This window comes from Cryptomeria japonica, chromosome 9 (assembly GCF_030272615.1).
Source record: "Cryptomeria japonica chromosome 9, Sugi_1.0, whole genome shotgun sequence".
Taxonomy (NCBI): domain Eukaryota; kingdom Viridiplantae; phylum Streptophyta; class Pinopsida; order Cupressales; family Cupressaceae; genus Cryptomeria; species Cryptomeria japonica.
Window position 1 is genome coordinate 553,982,400 of NC_081413.1, and position 14,770 is coordinate 553,997,169.

Here is a 14,770-nt window from a genome sequence, read left to right on the forward strand (position 1 = left end):
AGACAATTTCTTCTATTTCCTCCTTTATACTTTCTAAACCTTTGTGGTTTATCCTTATTGTCATTGTTAGGACAGTTAATAGCTATATGTCCTATCTTATTGCAGGAAAAACATTTTAAAGGAAGCTTACCTCTGTATTTTCTAGTGCCTTTTGGAAGTCTCTTGGCAAGAAGAGCTTCAAACTCCATCAAAATCTCTTCATCATCCATACCTCTGCTTTACATGGATTCATAACTGGTAGTACTTCTTTTCCTTTTCTAGTTGGTGCAACAGATGCTCTAAAAGCTGACTCGGTCTTCTGAACACTGCCACCATAGCTATTCAACTTATATGCAGTCAACTTTACAATGATAGAGTCTAAGGATACCTTGGTTTTGTCAATAGACCTTAGTTCCTGAATAGCAGCAACTCTGACTGCATAGACCGGTAACAATGATCTCAAAACTTTACTGACAACGCTGGCATCATCAATTGTTCTAACAGTGCTCTTGATATCTCCAATGACGGTCTTGATCCTTATGCCATATTGTTGAATGGTTTCACCTTCAACCATCCTCATGTCTTCAAATTTTCCCCTAAGGCTCTCTTCCTTACCTTGCTTGACATGCTCATCACCACCATAAATATTTTCCAATGTGTCCCATACATCCTTAGGAGTGTCCTTATCTTGTACATCAATGAACTCAATATCAGACAAATTGCTAATAAGAGCTTCCATAACTTGCCCATTTTCTTGAATCTCTCTTTTTTGATCATCGTTTAAAGTGCCAGTTGGGATTACATAGACATTTTCAACATAGCTCCAATGTTGAGCACCCAAACTCTTGATATAGATATTCATTTTGTCCTTCCATATTTTGAAGTTATCTCTATTGAACTTAGGACCTTTCCTCTTCATCATTAAGGTAGGATATTTTTCCTCAAGCGGTTAAGCTTATATCACCGAGGACCCAGAGTAGCTTTGATACCAATTGATGAATAATGATGAACAATTAATACTCTAAAAGGTACTGAGAGGGGGGGTGAATCAGTACATATAAAAACTTCTCAGCAACTTGTCAAGTAAAAACAATTCTAACTGGTTGTCTTCTTTACTGAACTTAACCATGGCAATACCGGTTAAAACACAGTAAGACTTCAGACAACATAAACAAGTAAAATTGAATACTTCAAATACATTCAATACTTGATAACTACTTCACCCATAAACATATGCATGTGGTATATCAGCAATACCATAACCATTAGCTCTGCATGCATAATCACTTACACAAAGAATACTTAATCATCACATGAAAATACACAACTCATGACACACATATTTTTCACGTGGAAACCCAAATGGGAAAAACCACGGTGGAGATGAATACCCACAAGCTTGTTTTGAACTCTTTTGAAGCTCACTCTCTTAGGAGCCTAGTCTGGTTAAAGACATTACAATAAGGTTCTACTAGGAACCGATCCTGTTAAAGGTTACCTTGATAGAGGATTTAAAGAACTTAATGAACTTGAGTCACCTGGTTAGAGGATTTACAGTAAGCCTGTTAAAGCTACCCGACAAAGGGATTTTCCTTCTGTTGAAATGGTTAGAAGACAACACGTAAAACTCTGATCTGATAACAGCACTATATGCTAAGGCAGATCCTTTTTTAGTTCCTCTACTCTGCAATCAAACTCTGCAATTTTCTCTCACTGGTCTAGCAAGTATCTCATCACTTGGATACATACACAACTTTTCCAACACTTACAATAACAAACATCATCGACCTTATAGATAACAATTAGGTTGGTAGCATAAACTCTATACCCTAAGCATTTAGGTTTACAATTACAAGCGGTCCAATCTTGACCGTCCAAACACTTTTCATAGAATAAAACAATCTCAAACATATCACAAGTCATTTTGCATCGTCCATTCTTCACCACACTTAGAAATCAGTAACCCATCACACTTTCTTCTCATACCACTAAGAAGAATGTTCATTCCCAAGGTAGACATTTAATGCAGTCGATCTTCACATGTAAGATCCTCAAGGAAATCCTTCACGTGCACAAAACTGACATGGCATCTTGATCTCATCCTCATTTCTAAGCTAACTCATTACAGAATATCATTGGTTGCATTACACAAGCTAGATTATCAAACCGTAAACCCTAGAGCTGAGACTACCAACCGGTAGTCACACTTAGTGAAACCCTGACACCGGTTCACTACATCTCTTCATACTGGTTCTTAAACAACTGCTTCCAATATTCATATCAGTTGATCTATACTTATTAACATCAATGAAAACATACATTACTATCATATCATCATGTCCCAACATACCGGTTCATCAAATGCCAACAATAACAAACTCAACTCTTCTTGACTATTCCATCTCAAGTCATTCAAGTATCTGGCTACCTTGATGCTTTCATCTTCCACCACCTTGGATCTCAAACACAACTTCTGAAATTCCTCAGTGTAGCTGCTCAAATCTAGTTCTCTTTGTCTCAAGTTTTGTCTCCTCTTGTGCAATTGGATTTCATAAGCTTCAGGGATATATGCTTCTTTCACCTTGGATAGCATTCCTTTCCAAGTGGCTATTGGGTTGTTACCCTCGTTTTTCCTCTCCTCTTGGATGAATTTCCACCAAGTCAAGGTTTCTCCTCTCAATCTGGATTTGGCTACCTTCATGTTATTTTCCTCACTAATCCCATCACATTCAAAGTGATTCTCCAATCCTTCAATCCATTCCATGACTACTTTTGGTTCCATTTTTCCACCAAAAAGTGGCACTCCATCTAAGGATTTTCCACCTAAGGCTTTAATGGCTCTAAGGAAAGGCTCTTCAGGTAGAATAGGATTTGGTTCAGGTTTGTTATCCTCTTCTACTACTTCCTTACCCTTCCCTTCATTGACTTTGATTTTCACTTTCTCAGTCTTGTCTTCAATTGCGTCTAGTTTTCTCTCCAACTGTTGGAATCTTACCCTGACGAGTCTATTCTCTTCCTCTTGGTCTTCTACCTTCTTGGATAAGTCTACATTGTTCACCATCCTTAGACTATTTTCTCCTACTACCCCAGTCTCTGACATGAACTGGCTTCTTCCCAAATCTTAGGTTCTCTGATACCACTTTGATGGAGAGGGGTTCTCAAAGAGATTCTCGCCTTTCTCAATAGAAAGTTGAGTGATATGTTAGTGGTCTCCTTTCACTCTACATTGGTCATTCAACAAACCAAACCACTAAAACTCTCTAGGAGTGCTCCCTATCAAATTGTGCTCAATAGTTGCTCAAGCATGGTTGAGATTCACAAGGGTACATCCAACCTCAAACTAAGAAATCTTCTAACATATACTTGCAGTGGTTGTAGTAGGTGTTATAAAGGTATTTCCATTCCAATCAACTGGTTTTACAATTGGATTTCCTTCTTGTCTTCATCACTCCCTCTTTCTCCTATTTTCTAGGCCTAGTATCCCTAGAGCCCCAATTAGCCCTACCTAACCAGTTTTTGGGGAATTGTTCAAAAACCACTCAAAGAGCCTAGAAAAATATTTTGTGATCTAGATACCCTTTTAGATGAACTTTTTAATCCTTCAAATGAGATAGTCAGGTCTGTCCGTACGGGTACGGAACCCAAAAATGGCATTTATGAAGGGTTTTGGGACATTGTTATCTTCTTCAAAGGGTTTATTGTCTTCCCTACTCTTTCAAACCTCCAACCTTCCACATAGACTCGGCCACAAATTACTTACTTATGCCATTCACTTGGCATATTCATAACTGATCATCCCTGCAAGCACATGCAACATTTCACTCATCTTCCTAACTAAGCTATGATTGAGCTCACCTAGGAAATGATGCCAAATAGCCATTTTATGACTTCCTAGCCCAAAAAAAACTTATTTACATTGTACAAGGGTTCCATGGCTTGATTCCCAAGGGTTATTGAGCAAAACTCAAGGGATTGCAAGTTGGAACCATAGTTGTGCTCTTAAACCCTTGCTCAGGCCGAGAGCAATGTAAAATCAAATGCACACTTCAAACCTGCACTAAAAACAATCACAAACACCTCTTGATAAATACAATACTATTTAAAAAGCAATTTTGAAAGAACAGTAGTAGAATAAATCCATTAAGTATGGACTGTTGCTCAAACATTAAGAAAATGCAAGGTAAAATCTGGAAAAAATCTTCACAACGTATTCAAACTTGCTCAAGGCCTTTTCCAGCCTATTTACATTCCTTCTCAGAGAATTTTATATTCCATATGGATCCTAAACAACTCTCCATTGGTTTCTTAACCACCGATGTGCTCAAAGATGCAAAAAGTTGCTCAAAAGTTGTAAAATATTGTCGAGCAACAATGACAACTTTTGCCAAAATATGCATTTTTACATTTCATTCATTGCCACTCATCCTAAACCACCTAGAATGACCTACAAACAATAAAATGACATGTTTAAATTCCAAATGAGGTGTTACAATATATTTTACACCAAAATGCAAGTTTGTGCCTTTTAGGCTTACAAGGGCTCATAAGCCAAATTTGAGTAACTACATGATCTAGTTGACATTCATCCTTCAAATGCATATCCAACACACATGTGGACCTCTGAGAAGTCCATTATCCAAAAACCTAATCCAAAATAAAGACTAACACACCAAAATCTAGAAAATTCCTTAAGCTAGGATTAAAAACTAAGTGCTCTTGCACTAGATATCCATGGGTGAAGGATCTTTAGGTTTACTAAAGTTCGATATCATCTCATTTTTTCATTTTTGATAAGATAGGAAAAGAACATCATTTCAATGTTTGAAACGTTTGGGTTGTGAAGGCCAAAAGTAATCAAGGGTGAAATTTCCACATCTTATTGTTGGTTGTAAAAGGCTATGATTGATCATTATAATACGCCTAGTGTGAGGTAAATTAAAGCACTTATGGAAGGTGGAAGGGACAGATTTCATGGAAGAGAGCCAAGGATGTCCCAAATTCACATGAAATTGATTTGAGGTAGGGAAAATAGAAAAGGTAGCATCTAAGCACTTAGTGTCAACCTCAATTGGAAGAGTGATAGAGTCTTTAGTAGGACAAGTGAAACTATCATGCACCTTAATCATAACATTTGATTTATCATATGTTTCTTGATGAAATTCATGCGTAAAAAGATGTTCTTGGGTAATAAAATTCACCATACATACTAGATCAATGAAAACTCCCTGTGAGAGCTTTCCTTTAATCTTTGCAGTAATCTACAATGGCTCATTGGGTGCATCAATAGTATTCACTAGAATCAAAGGTGATCCAAGGTTCATGTTTAGGTTTGGATAGTTCAATAAGATTCACAATAGTGCTTGATTATATGCCCATATCATTAGGAGTAAGTTTGTCTCTTAAACTCAACAATATTAGTGGAATGAGAAGGAAAAGGATTAGTAAATATTTGTAAATTTTGATTAGGAGGTGTCATGGATTTGTTTCCTTTTCCATTCACACCTTCCATGGATATATTTTTGGAATCAAGAAGGTCCTGGATATTATGCCTTAATTTATAACACTTCTCAGTATCATGATCGTCTTCATGATGGTATTGGCAAAAGGCTTTATGACTAGAATAAGTTGGTAAAGTCTTAGAGATACCTATAAGTTTGATGGGAGGAAATTGCAACACATTATTATTCATCAATCTAAGCATTATACTAGGTAATGATTTAGAAACCAGAGTAAATTATCTAATATAGGTTGATGATAAAGGGGCCACACTTGGTATTGTGGCTACCACTTATGTATTTATATGATTGGAAGAGTTCTCACTGATCTTCATGAAGCCTTTGTTTTGTTTTTGAAACTTTTGGAATGATTTTTGAGTACTCTCATTCTTATCAATTGGGGCCATTGAAGAAGAGGATTTAAACTAACTCACTTGAAGTTGATAGTTATGAAACATTGCACACAATTATGTGAAAGATGAAAATTCAGAAAGTAGAACCTTATCTCTAATATCCTTTTGCAAAGTAGTAATGAAAATTATTTGAACATCACCATCAGGCATAATATACATAATTTGTGAATACAATTTCTTATATCAATTAATAAAATTAGTCACTTTTTCTTTAACTCCTTGCTTACAATGATTCAAATAAGTCAACGTGATTTGAGGACTAATATTATTTTAAAATGGTTGAATGAATGCATTAGAATTGTTGAAAAGAAGTGATAGAATAAGGAGGCAAATAACAATACCATTGCAAAGATTTATCTCTAAAAGTAAGAGAAAATATTTTTGTCATAAGTATCATGAGAGAAATAACTACACAATGTTTGAAATGTTTTCACACGAGTCAAAAGGCTACCTTTTCCATTATATAACTCCAATTGGGAAATTTCCACATTCTTACCTAAGAAATTGCATGAACTACATCATTGAATAGTGACCTAGTTACCTCATATGTGGGGACATTGAACTTAGATTGGTTTAAATAAGCTGATTTTTGTTGTAATGATGACACACTTTGAGTGCGCTTATTGATAGTGGCTTCAATGGATGAGTTAGCGTTTGACATGTTGGATTGAGATGGAGGTGTAATATTGTGATAGGTAGGTGAAGGTTGAGAGTAAGGTGGAATATTATGGAATGTGGCTAAAGGATGTAGTTTGGAAAGCTAATAGAAGGATGTATGTAGGAGTATTAATTGATAGGATTGCTCTCATGACTAAGATGTGTAGGATTAAAATCTATGTAGATGTAGTCATGATAGACGATGTATATGTAGGCACTAGGCAAGGATGTAAGCATAGGAATGTAATATTCAACTTGATTTGTAAAATTAGAGTAACCAAGAGCTTCAACACAACTTTTTATTGGCATAACATTGGTATCAACAATATGAGAAATTCCACACAAAACTTTTACATCATGTTCATCACTTTGAATCATTCTCCTCGATCCTTTAATCAAAGGGATTGCCTCACTATTCGAGTAATATTTACTCATATATTGTTGAAGTTATCCAATTATTTGTCAAGTTTTGCCAATTGGTCAATTTTTACTCAAGTTAAGGAGTCATCCTAATCATGAGATTTATGAGGTGAATGGGTCTCCATAAAGTTAGGTATGCCTTGTGTAGGGTTAGAGGAATTATCCAAATTCACCTAGAATAAATTATGTAAGTCAGGTTCAATTCCCTTGGAAGCCATAAGTCTATAACTTCTTCATACTATAATATTGACTGTAGGACTAAGGGTAACAAAAATCATGCACAAAGAAGGAAAAATTGGATGGATAGATGATGCAGCAATAACCGATAAACCCTCAAAAGAGAACTGGTCGACTTATGCAGCAAGAGTAACACAACGAAAGCAAAAAGGAAACATAGCAAGATTACAAAAATAGATCATATTATTGTCTTAGAACCTTCAGCAACCAACTGGTTATCATCATATAATCATCATAGAACATTCAGTAGTCAATCAGTTAAATGTAGGATACAAGCCAGATACAATCCATCTGGGACACTCAGAATCAACCGGATCACTAATCATGAATCGCAATCCTTGTTTTGATTTCTACTTCCTCTGTCTTACAAATGATTACTTAATACCCTATATATACCCTTTGGAACATATGTGGGTCGGCCACAAAACATTACATTTACCAATCCAGGAAAATGAAAAGTGTAACTAGGTTGGCCCTAAGAATGAAAGAAATTATTCTGGAAAATAACAACCAAGAAGTGCGGATCAGCAGGAAAGTTGGCCACATGCCAAAGAACATCAGACAAGACCCCAAATAGATCCATATGCTAAGAAATTTCTCTATAAATGAAGGAAGACCAACATGTAAGAATGAGAACTATACCGAAACCCAGAAACAATCAACTAAAAGAGATAACTAGTCGGGAAACAACCCAAATGCACTAAAAATATGGAATTAAGCACATGAACCAGCCTGGAAACCAAAAATGGGATTTTCAATGAAAAGAAAGCAACTAATGACACCTACCGGTAGGAACACAGAAAATTGCACATTGAACTGAACAAGAACTAAACTATGAGGAAATATTTTTGGTTGATGCAAGATTGTGTTGGCATTTGCATGAAGATTGCATTAATGAAATTTTATATTGTCATTGATGTCGATTATAATTGGTAATGATGTTGTTATGATGTTGCTTTGTAACTGGTGGAAGAGCTAGTAAAGGGAATTGCAACTGGTAGGTGAGCTTGTGAAGGAAACCGGTATTACTTATGAAGTAGAGAGATCAACCGGTAACCCTACCTGTTGATGTGCCAAAACCCTAACCAATGGAGCTTGTTGAATCGGTTGTAGTGGTTTTTAATCAAATGGTGAATGGTAATGATTATGCCATGTATGCATGTTGTATGAGAAGAGTTTCAAATTATTTTTGACGCGTAGAGATAACGGTTTAATCTTGGGAATGAGAAAGTTCATTGCATGGAGTGGAAACCGCATCATGAGTTACAAAGTTTGATGAAGTGGTGATCAAGGAGCGGTAAAGGTTGTCTTGAATGATGTGTAGTGATTTCTATGTAATCCAATAGTCATAATTGAACCCATTTTTTTGTAATCTCTATAAGATCTTAGGTTTGTGATGTGTTACTAACCTATTGTTTTTTTTATAAGGTTGATGAGTTGTTTTGTTGTAGTGTTGGAAATTTTTGGTTGAGAGTAAGAGTGAGTGGTTGCCAAACCTGATGATGTATCTGCAGTATGTGTAAAGGCATATAGGAGCATGAAAAGGATCTAATCAGGCAGTGTAGTTCTATTCAATAGATCAGCAACCCCCTATTGTTCTCTAACAATTACAATGATCAAATCACCTAACCGGGCAAGCTCTAACAAGCTTAGTGTTATCTAAATCCTCTAACCAAGTGATCCATTAGCTTGGATTTCAAATCCTCTACTGAGGCTACTCCTAACAAGGTATTGCTTCTAATAGGGCATTATAGTCAATCCCTTAACTGGGTGGTCCCTAACAAGATCTGTTCTTAATAGGACTTTTGTAAAAGATTTAATAGGTTTGGCTCCTAACAGGGTGAACTTCAGAAGAGTTTAGAATACTTGTGGGTATTCCTCCCCACCGTGGTTTTTCCCATTTGGGTTTCCACGTCAAAATCATTTTGTCAAGTGGTGAATGTTTTTGTGGTTATGTTTGCTATGGTTAAATTGCTTAGCTACTAAACCCACTTAGATATGATTTGATGATCGGCGGCAATCTGAAATATGCTTTTACTCTTGTCATTAAAGTATTTGAATGATTTGGTTAAAAGGTTTTAAGAGTTTCATAGTTATCTTACTGTTATTTTGTTATGACAATCAACTGGTTTACTTGATAATGATATTGCATTTGACAGTTCAGTGTTTAAACCAGCCAGTTCTGAGTTTGTCTTGAGAGGTTGTTTTTAAGTTTGGTGAAAGTCTAATTAGTTTTCTATAAATTGATTTCACCCCCCCCCCCCTCTTAGTAGTTGTCTGGATCCTTATTGATTCTTCATACCATCAATTGGTATCAGAGCTTTTCAAGTCCTCTAAGGTCTAAGCCTAACAACTTGAGGTAAATATTTTGAAGAACATGATGAAAAAAGTGTTGGCATTTGATGAAGTTTTCATTAATGATTTAGTATGTTGTCATTAATGTCAATAAACCGGTAATGTTATTGATATAATGTTGTTTTATAACTGGTAGAAGAGCTAAGTGAAAGGAACTGTAACTGGTAGGTAAGTTTGTGGAGTGAACTGGTATTGCTAAGAATTGGAGAGTTGAACCGGTAAACCCTACCTGTTGTTTTGATAAACCGTAACCAATTAAGTCTAGTGAATTGGTTATATTGGTTTATGATCTAATGATGAGTGGTAATGATAATGACATGTATGCATATTGTATGAGGAGAGTTTCAAAGAAATTTTACCACATTCAGTTAATATTTTTTATCTTGGGAGTGAGAAAGTATATTGCATGTAATACAAAACGTGTGATGAGTTACTGAGTTTGATGAAGCGGTGATCAAGGAACGGTCGAGGCTTTCTTGAATGATGTGCAGAGATTGTTATGTAATCCAATGGTCATACCTTAACTGACTTGTTTGTAATCTCTATTTGAGAATTAGGTTTTTGTTGTGTTACAAACTGAATTGATTTGTTTATAAGGTCGATGAGTTGTTTTGTTTAGTGTGTTGGTAAAGTTTAATTGAGTGTGTGAAGTTGTCGAACTAGATGATGTATCTACAATTTGAGTAAAACCATATAGGAGAATGAAAAGGTTATGAAAAAGCAAGTGAAGTGCTATTTTAATAGATCACCAAACTCCTATTGTTTTCTAAAAATTACAGTAGTAAAATCCCCTAACTGGGTAAGCTCTAACAAGCTTTGTGTTATTCAAATCCTCTAACCAAGTGATCCATTATCTTGGATTCTAAATCCTTTACAAAGGTTACTCCTCATAGGTTATTTCTTCTAACAAGGCACTATAGTCAATCCCTTAACCGAGTGGTCCCTAACAGGATCTATTCTTAACAGAACTTTTTGTAAAATATTTAACAGGCTTGGCTCCTAACAAGGCGAACTTCAGAAGAGTTCAAATAGTTATCTTGTGAGTCTCATCTCACCTTGGTTTTTCCCATCTGTGTTTCCACATCAAAAATATTGTGTCAAGTGGTGAATGTTTTTGTGGTTATGTTTCTATGATTGAATTTCTTAACTACTTATCATTTTGATAAGTTATGATAACCGATAACAATCTGAAATAAGCTTTTACTTATGTCAAGTAAAATTATTTGGATGATTGAGAAGTTTCAAGTTGTTTATTGTTAACTGTTGTTACAGTCAACCGGTTTATCCTGACAGTTTTATTCTAACAGAGATATTGCATTTAAGTTCAGTGATTTAACTTGTCTGTTTCAAAGTTTACTACAAAGGTTATTTCTGAGTAAGGTGAAAGATTATCAGTTTTTCTATCTACCGATTCACCCCCCCTCTCAGTAGTTGACCAGATCCTTATTATTTCATCATACCATCAATTGGTATTAGAGCACTTCTCAGGTCCTTTAAGGTCTAAGCCTAATAGCTTGAGGTAAATATCTTGTTGAACATGATGAAGAAGAAAGCTCCAAAGTTTAACAGAGAGAACTACAGGATATGGAGTGACAAAATTAAAATTTATATCAAGATTCTTGGAAATCAATACTGGGAACATGTTAATACTCAATATGTTGTACCTAGTGGGACTATGACTGAGGATCAGAAGAAAGAGCGACAAGAAAACAAACAAGCACTGGAGGCTATTATCAGTTCTTTGTCTGATGCAGAATATGTTGATGTTCATGGTCTAGAGACTACACATGAGGTATGGAAGAAACTTGAAGAGATTTACAGCGGTGATGAACATGTCGAAATTTCCAAGGAAGAGAGTCTAAGAGGGAATTTTGATGACATGCGGATGGCTAAAGGTAAGAATATCCAACAATATGGTCAAAGGATAAAAGAGGTAGTTTGAGAGATAAAGAGTGCTGGTGGTAAAATGGATGATCCCACAATAATTAGTAAGGTGTTGAGAACCCTGCAACTGGTCTACGCTATCAAAGTTGCATCCATTCAGGAGCTAAAGTCAATTGACAAAACCAAGGTAACCCTTGACTCCATCATTGGTAAGATTACTACTTTTGAATTAAATGGTTATGATGGTAGTATTCAGAAATCTGAATCAACATTTAGAGCTTTTGTTTCTAACCCATCTATGAGGAAAAGTAGAGATGTTAGTCATTGTCATGAATCTAGATCCAACAGAGAAATTGATGATGAAGACAGTTTGGTTGAGCTTGAAGCATTGTTGGCCAAGCGAATGCCTAGAGGTACTGGTAAATACAGAGGTAAATTACCTTTGAAATGTTTTGCATGCAATAAGATTGGACACATATCTGCTAACTATCCTAATGGTGATAATGAGCACAAGTGAGAGAAATTCAAGAAGTACAAGGGAAAAGGAAAAAGAGATTGTCTTATTGTTGTTAATGGTGGTATCATTGATGAGGAATTTGAAGGTGGTGTTAATGAAGACATTGTCTTTGTAGCCATCAAAAAGGAGACATCTGATAAGAAAGATTTAGTTTCTCGCATGGATAATTTTGATGATTGGATTATTAATAGTGGTTTCTCACATCACATGACCGGTGACTGGATGAAATTTCTTTCTTTGAAGGAATTTGATGGCAGAGTTGTAAGATTTGGTAATGACTCGCCCTGCATGGTTAAATGTAAAGGAACTATTTCTCTTAATGAGAAGAGCAGTGCAGATGATGTCTACTGGGTTGAAGGTCTAAAACACAATCTTTTGAGTGTTTCTCAACTCAATGATAGAGGATATCCATTGGAGTTCAAGAATGGTATGTGCAAAATCTATGGGAGCAAAGGTGAACTAATTGCAACCGGAAAGAAAACTAAAGGTAACCTGTTTCACCTAAATCCTAAAGTCAACAACTTTTTAATTTCTAAAATGGATGCTTGTTGGCTTTGGTATAGGAGATTTTGTCATTTGAATTTTGATAACATTATTAAAGTGAGTAAGTCTAAGGCAGTGAGAGGTTTCCCTTAGTTAGACAAACTGGTTAATGCTCTATGTAAGGAATGTCAGTTGGGAAAAATGGCATCCTCAACTTTCAAGAGCAAGTCTTTTTCAGCAGAGCATCTGTTAGATTTGGTTCATACAGACCTATGTGGACCAATTAGGACTAAAAGTATCCAAGGTGATAGATATTTCATGATCTTCACTGATGATTGCTCAAGGATGATGTGGGTCACATTCTTGAAAGATAAAATAGAGGCAATTGGTAAATTCAAGGCATTCGGGGCCTAGCTAAAAAGGAGAGTGGTAAAAAGATAAAGTGTCTCAGGACTGATCAAGGCGATGAATTTACTTATGAGGAATTCAGTAGATATTGTGAAGAGAATGGAATCAAATGACAACTTTCTGCACCAAGGACACCACAGCAGAATGGTATTGCAGAGAGAAACAACCAGTCAGTCGTTGAAGCTGCTAGGACAATGTTGATACAAGGAGGTGTTGCTAAAACCTTTTGGAAAGAAGCTGTCAGCACAGCTGTCTACACAATGAACGGGATTTTGGTAAAAAATAGGTAAGGATAAGACTTCTTATGAGTACTGGTATGGTAGATCACCTAATGTTGGTTATTTCAAGATATTTGGTAGCAAATTTTTTATTAAGAGAGGTGACTATATTAGCAAGTTTGAGGTGAAGAGTGATGAAGGTATATTTCTTGGTTATTACACCAAGAGTAAAGCCTACAAATGCTACAACAACCGGACATAGAAAATCATTGAGAGTGTTGATGTGCGAGTTGATTAGTATCTTGAAGTCTCGAGAGAAACCAGTGTGGAGAAAAAGGATGAAGATCCTTGCATTTTTTTTTTAGAACCAAAACTTGTGAAACTTGAAACCGGTAAAACAAATATTGATGTACCAGTTCAACTGGAACAGGTAGACTCAGAAGAAGAAGATGATAATGAAGAAGATGAACCTAAATAAAATAATCATGTTACTCTGAGTTATGTGAGACTCAATCACAATCCTGACCAGATTATTGGAGATAAAGATGTTGAAGTACTAACCAGAAGAAGAATTAGAGAGAATTCTTGCATGATCTCCATTATTGAGCCTAGAACTGCTAAGGAAGCATTTGAAGATGATCATTGGATCAAAGCTATGGAGGAGGAGCTTGATCAAATTGAGAAGAATAATACATGGACTCTAGTACCTCGGCCGGTGAATAAAAATGTAATAGGTACTAAGTGGGTTTTCACGAACAAGATGTTTGAAGATGGTGTAGTAGTCTGAAAAAAAACTATATTGGTCTGCAAAGGTTATGCACAAGAAGATGGAGAATATTATGGTGTTTCTTTTGCACCAGTTGCTAGACTAGAACGTGTCAGAACTTTATTGGATTTTGCAGCTCATAAGGGATTCATAGTTTATCAGATGGATGTGAAATCTATATTTTTGAATGGAATACTAGAATAAGAGGTATACATTGAGCAGCTAGATTGTTATGCTTTAACTGATAAAAAGGACATGGTATGTAAGTTGCACAAGATACTATATGGATTAAAGAAAGCACCGAGAGCATTGTATGAAAGGCTTCACTCACACCTAATGAAGATAGGTTTTCAGAGAACTAGTGAAGACAGTAACATATATCTCAAATCTAAAGGAGATAAGATACTGGTTAGTGAAGTGTTTATGGATGATATCATATTTGGAGGAAATGATGCCATGAGCAATGACTTTGCAAATGAAATGAAAAGTGAGTTTTAAATGTCTCTAGTGGGAGACAAAAAAAATTTCATAGGTTTGCAAATACAGCAAATGAAGAGTGGCATTTTCATTACACAGTCTAAGTATGTGAAAGAGGTGTTAAAGACATTTGGTATGAGTGATTGTAAACCGGATGGGACACCAATGGTTATAGGTTGTAAGTGTATACACATAAAAATGGCTATGAGCAATTAAATAATTATTTTATATTTATTTAATAATTATTCTTTTATTAAATAGTTAATTTGAAAAGATTAATTTATTTAATTCATTTTTCATGTCTTTCTATTAATTAATTTATTAAAATAATTTATTAATTAATTCATCTATCCTATTCTTCTAATTAATTAAATATCTAATATTTAATTATCCTTTTAACCAAGTTAATTAAATATCTAATATTTAATTATCTCCTCCAATCAATTAAATATCTAATATTT